The sequence below is a fragment of the Anopheles aquasalis genome, chromosome 2 (genome assembly GCF_943734665.1).
Source record: "Anopheles aquasalis chromosome 2, idAnoAquaMG_Q_19, whole genome shotgun sequence".
Lineage (NCBI taxonomy): Eukaryota > Metazoa > Arthropoda > Insecta > Diptera > Culicidae > Anopheles > Anopheles aquasalis.
Window position 1 is genome coordinate 72,575,647 of NC_064877.1, and position 5,000 is coordinate 72,580,646.

At 48.8% G+C, this 5,000-nt stretch overlaps 1 protein-coding gene across 1 annotated transcript in view; it reads right to left on the reverse strand.

Moving 5' to 3' along the window:
- LOC126572689 (neuronal acetylcholine receptor subunit alpha-7-like) overlaps positions 1-5,000 on the reverse strand; it is a 57,092-nt gene that overhangs the window by 28,995 nt on the left and 23,097 nt on the right. The gene's annotated exons all lie outside the window — the stretch shown is intronic.

Consider the following 5,000-nt stretch of genomic DNA (forward strand, 5'->3'; position numbering starts at 1 on the left):
TCGAACACTAACTACGCTGTTGTTTGGTTGATTGTGGGTTTGTCAGGAGGCAGCATTTATTAAGAAAACACAAATGAGTGCCCAATTAGTGTTAAAATGTGTAATTCACTGACGTCCTGCTATTCTACATTTAGCTTGGACTGCATATTAGCATAATGATTAATGCTTACAAGCAAAATTGGGCTCCTAATAAGAGCATTAATTCCTCGCTTTTCGTGCTAGATCAATAGCTCGGTTCAGTCTCTTCAAAACGTCCTACTCAAACGGTTACCAGACTGAATTTGCTTTATGTACTTTAATATGACTGTATTTGGAAATTTAAGAATTTTATAGTCTGAATTTTCTTATGACCATAAATTGGATGATCACTCAAAGAATCATTACTGGACATTCTACTACTTTCTAAAAAAAAGTCGCGGACTGTCTAGAAAAAAAATCCTCTAGGACAACAAAAAGAATAGAAAAACCAAAACCAGACATTGGGTCACACATTTCGAAAAACTCCGACAAATCAATTGCTTCACTCTTATTAACGTATGCATTAAAAAAAAGAGACAAAATTTGCCGATTTTTCATGGGCAAACCAGTAATCGCACTGCAGAAACTAAAATTGCAGCATCAATAGTTGTTATCTATGAGTCATCAGGCAAAATTTGAAAGCTCTATCAGTCGAACTCTAATCGTGATGGCGAAAAAAGCGAAGCAACTTCGTTCCGAGGTTTGCGCATTTCAAAAACGGTATCCTGACGCGATCAAAAAGATTACCGTGTGACACTTTGTGAGTGCCGGATATGGCCGTTTCAGTATCTACAAGATCTTGGCACTATTGCCTAACAATAATAGCATCACGAGAAGGCATGGTTCTGCCCGGCGACGACTTCGACCGACCAAAACCTCCAAAGGATGCTGATGACCGAGACCGAGGAAAAAGTGGTTACATCGCTGCGTGCGATTCGACGTGAGATCGGTGCAACGTCCCAAATAATTAAGAAGTATCTGGAGTACATAGGCATACATGTCAGAAAGCGAATATCCCGGCCACTAATCTCGGAGCAGCAATTAATGTCACAGCGACAGCGGATGACCACGATCGTCAAGTTATTTTTTTTGGCGCATCGCGACAAGGCGGTGGTGGATGAACACGATGCCTATCTCATTCTGGATGAAAAATTATTAAAAGGCACTTCATATTTTACTTCCCGCACGAAGAAAGTGAGCTCTAAAGTGAAATTCAGTCACACACCAAGTTCCTCAAGAAGGCCCTGCATTGGTTAACAATCAGCTGCCCTTCTTTAACTCCGAACTGGTCGTGATCTGGAAAATTAATTATGCAAAGTGACTGCAGAAGGTTGCGTCAATCATCAAGGAACACTAATAGTACAAAGATCGCGGAGTCTGACCAGAAACGATACGCTAAGCGATCGTTTGACGAAATGAAGCGGCTGAGTACCAATGTCATACCAAAGATTGCGGAACCGCTCAACGTCCCCCAGCTGCTGCCCATCGAAAATTTCTGGGCTAACTTTAAACATAGGATCTATTTTAACAATTTTATTGGAAAAACGGAAGAGGAATTAAATGAAAAGACACAGAAATAGTTGAAAAACATGTGCACAAATATGTTTTTGACTATCATGTCGAAATTACCGTCTAACTTCCAGAATCCTACTCGGAATGGCGTAGAATTTTTTTGCTGATAAACTGATAAACCCCCTTTTCACATGTAATTTACAGAACTCAATTATCTGTCATAGTTTATTTTTTATCGCCATTCAAATTTTGTCTCTTTTTTTTAATGCATACGTTATACTCCCTTCTTAATGAAACGCCTTCCTGGAATATCAAAATCGGTATCCAGTTTCTCCTCAAAAAATTTCTGCCACTAACGACCAACTTATACAAGCTGATCCACGGCCCATAATCCACTACAAAAAACCAATTTCCCCCTTCCCCTCTCCCCCTCCTGACACAACATTCAACCGCAATAGAAGGGTCATCGTCGGGCGAGCGGGCGGGCAGGTGAACGACACTTACACCACTCTCCCGACCACTCCCGTCTTCGATCAGCCGGATAATTAATATCCATACGAGTGACTTTGCGGGTAACCTCGAGCTCCGATTACAATTGACTTCGGCACTGGAGACCACCCCCATTCCCCTTCCCGTCCCCCCCCCCCACCACCCCTTTTTGGGTGCCTCCAATCGGCCAAAGTGCCTTTCCCTTGTGCTCCAAGGTTTCGTGGAACTCGAGCTCAGTGAGCATTATGAAGCATCACACCAGTGGCACCCCAAGTGATACCGCCACCCTCTTCTACACCCACACCACACCACCGCAGCCGCCACCTCAATGGCGAAGAAAGCAGTTAATCTCAGCCATGATCCCCATCACGGTACCGAATTCCCGCCAGTATTCGCTGGCCTCGTCCACCAGGCCACCGGCCAAGTGCATGCAACACGTCATTAAACACATTCATCAGTGGCCCCTCCTTTTTGGGGTTGGCGGGTGGCGGGTGACGGGTGGCGGGTGGGCGCGTTGACGGGCAAGGCCAAACGATGAACGATGACCACCGGGCTTGCGTGCTCGGGCCGTGGACCGTTCCATCCGGTGCTCCTCGTTGAAGCTCTCGTTTCACCAAAAGAGAGATGGCGAAAGATTCTGTATGTGTGCCCGGGGTCGCGCGTATGTGCGTATGTGACGGTACGGTGTGAGGTGACCGTCCGGTTGGCGTTGCCTGTACTCCAGTGTAATCAAATTATATGAGCTCCGCAAGCAGCTCGCTCGACCCACGACTTGCTAGCTCATCAACCTGCCCGGGCTCCAGCCGGGTGTGTGTGGTTCCGTCCGGTGCCCTGGCGCAACATCCATCCTGTCCGGAAGGACGCGATTAATGAGTTTTGCATGAGATGGTCCCGGATGGTGTGGTGGCGAGCGTCTCTCTCCGGGCTCCCTGACCCTTTTGACCCTTAGACCACCGACGGTAGACCGGGTTCACTGGTTGGCCGAAAAGCAGCAGAATCGCTTCGCTGGCCAGGATTTTGGGCTGCATGGTTGCATGGGCTGTGCGAGTGTGCTAGTAATTGATAACGGACGCCATCGCGAGGTACACGCGCGCGGCAATATACACCTCAATTTCCCAGTGGACCCTGGGACCCTGAACCCTGGGCTGGGCCTCCTTCCGCTTTTTGGGGAGTCGCCGTTGTTGTTGCGCCAAGCGTGACTGATGATGAAGCTTTATGATCATCATCATCATCATCATCATCGTCGGCCGTCCGGATGTGTCTTTCGACATCTCGGACTCGGCAGGCCTCGGATTTGCCTTGCAGTGAGTCAGGGATCGGTGGCTGACGGTGAGTGTAATTTATATGCCATCCCCCGTTGCCTCGTTGCTCGAATGTGCAATAAATCATAGATCGCGATCCAACTTCGTTGCGTTGCGACGGAGGAGCCAGCGGAGTGTCAGTGCAACAGTACCCGTGGCACATCCCCCTGGCAATCACAGAGTGCCACTTCTGGATCGAGCAGCAGCATTCCAGCAACTTTGTCCTTCTCGTTTAAGGTTAATTGCGAGGTGCAAAATGGGGGAAGCAACTCTGGCTTTTGCGCTGGTCTTCTAGTGCCTCGACATTATTTGAGTTTTGTATTCAATTCTCCATTCTATCCTGAAACTCGATACACACAGATAGATACGTGGGAATACCACAATCCCAGCGCAATCTTTCCGCTATCCAAATTTTCTTCCGCGCGATGCGATGCCTCAGCACCTTGTGAGCTCTCAAAGCACCATTTAACACTCTTCATCATCATCATCATCATCAGCATCATCAAAAGCACTAGCACCACCACCACTGCCCTCTCGAGACACCAGGGGAGAGTGGGCGCCAAGCTGTTCGTTCGAAGTAATCGAAAGCGAAAGATCAAAAGCACAGCGCGAACGCGACGCGCAGCATAAATAAATAACGAAAATGCGTGCGAAACGGGGTGTGGTTCCGAGGTTCTGGTCCGGTGGTCCGGTGGTGGTGAGTGGTTTTTGGTCAAAAATCATCGCAAATGATCATCGGCCAACCGACCAAGCCCGGCCCAGAGACCGTCTTCGTGTCGTCGCGCCGCAAAAAAAATCGCAACAAAGACGGCGATGACGGGGGAAGTTGGTAGTGGTCCAAGGCGAGGCCCAAATAAGATTATATTTCACCAAAAGCGCAATAAATTGCACATCATATTATGGTTTTTGTGGCAACACGCAGCAGCCTCTCGCAGCAAGGTTGGCTCGCGGTCACACCAACACTTACACACTGACACGCTGCCTTTGCAAACGAAACGAAATGCGATGGAGAAAGAAAGAAAGAAAGAAAGGCCGGTAATTCGGTGCTCGCGGTTTTCGCGGTCCAGGCAGTCCAAGCGAGTCCAGCGATACCGCCAGTGTTTCGATGATTGCTTCCCCCAATCTTCTTCGCCTTCTGCCTCTTCCTTCGTGTAAGAAATAAATAAAAGCTTGGCTCCTTACGGTGCCGAGCGCACGCTTCTTGGCCACGGCGAGTGCTGCCAATCTGCCCCCCGCGGGGAAGGAGTTTGGGGGCGGGTCACGGTCATGCTGAATGGTGAAGCGCGAGTGGTTTGCGAATGCGAAGGGGCACCGGATACCGGAGACCGGAATCGGCATCGCCGGCCACCGCGCAACGGAAGCGTAAGCCTGTCGAAACAAATTGTGGCGCCGCTCATATTTTATTTATTAAAGAGCGTTCCGTTCCGAGCGTTCGTAACGAAGCCGCACAACGGGCAGCAGAAGATAGTTGGGTTGGGGAGGAGGCAGGGGAAGGTAGTTGTGTTTAAAGCAGCACCAAACCGGGTGGCACCATCGTCCGTTTGTACTGTTTTGGGCGCTGCTAAAGAATTTACCAAAGCTCAACGGAAACCGGAACGGAGCCAAAAACGGATCGGGCTCCTTGTAATAAAAACGGAGTAAACCTGCTTCTTCCTTTCCACCCTTCTTACTCCTCAGTCC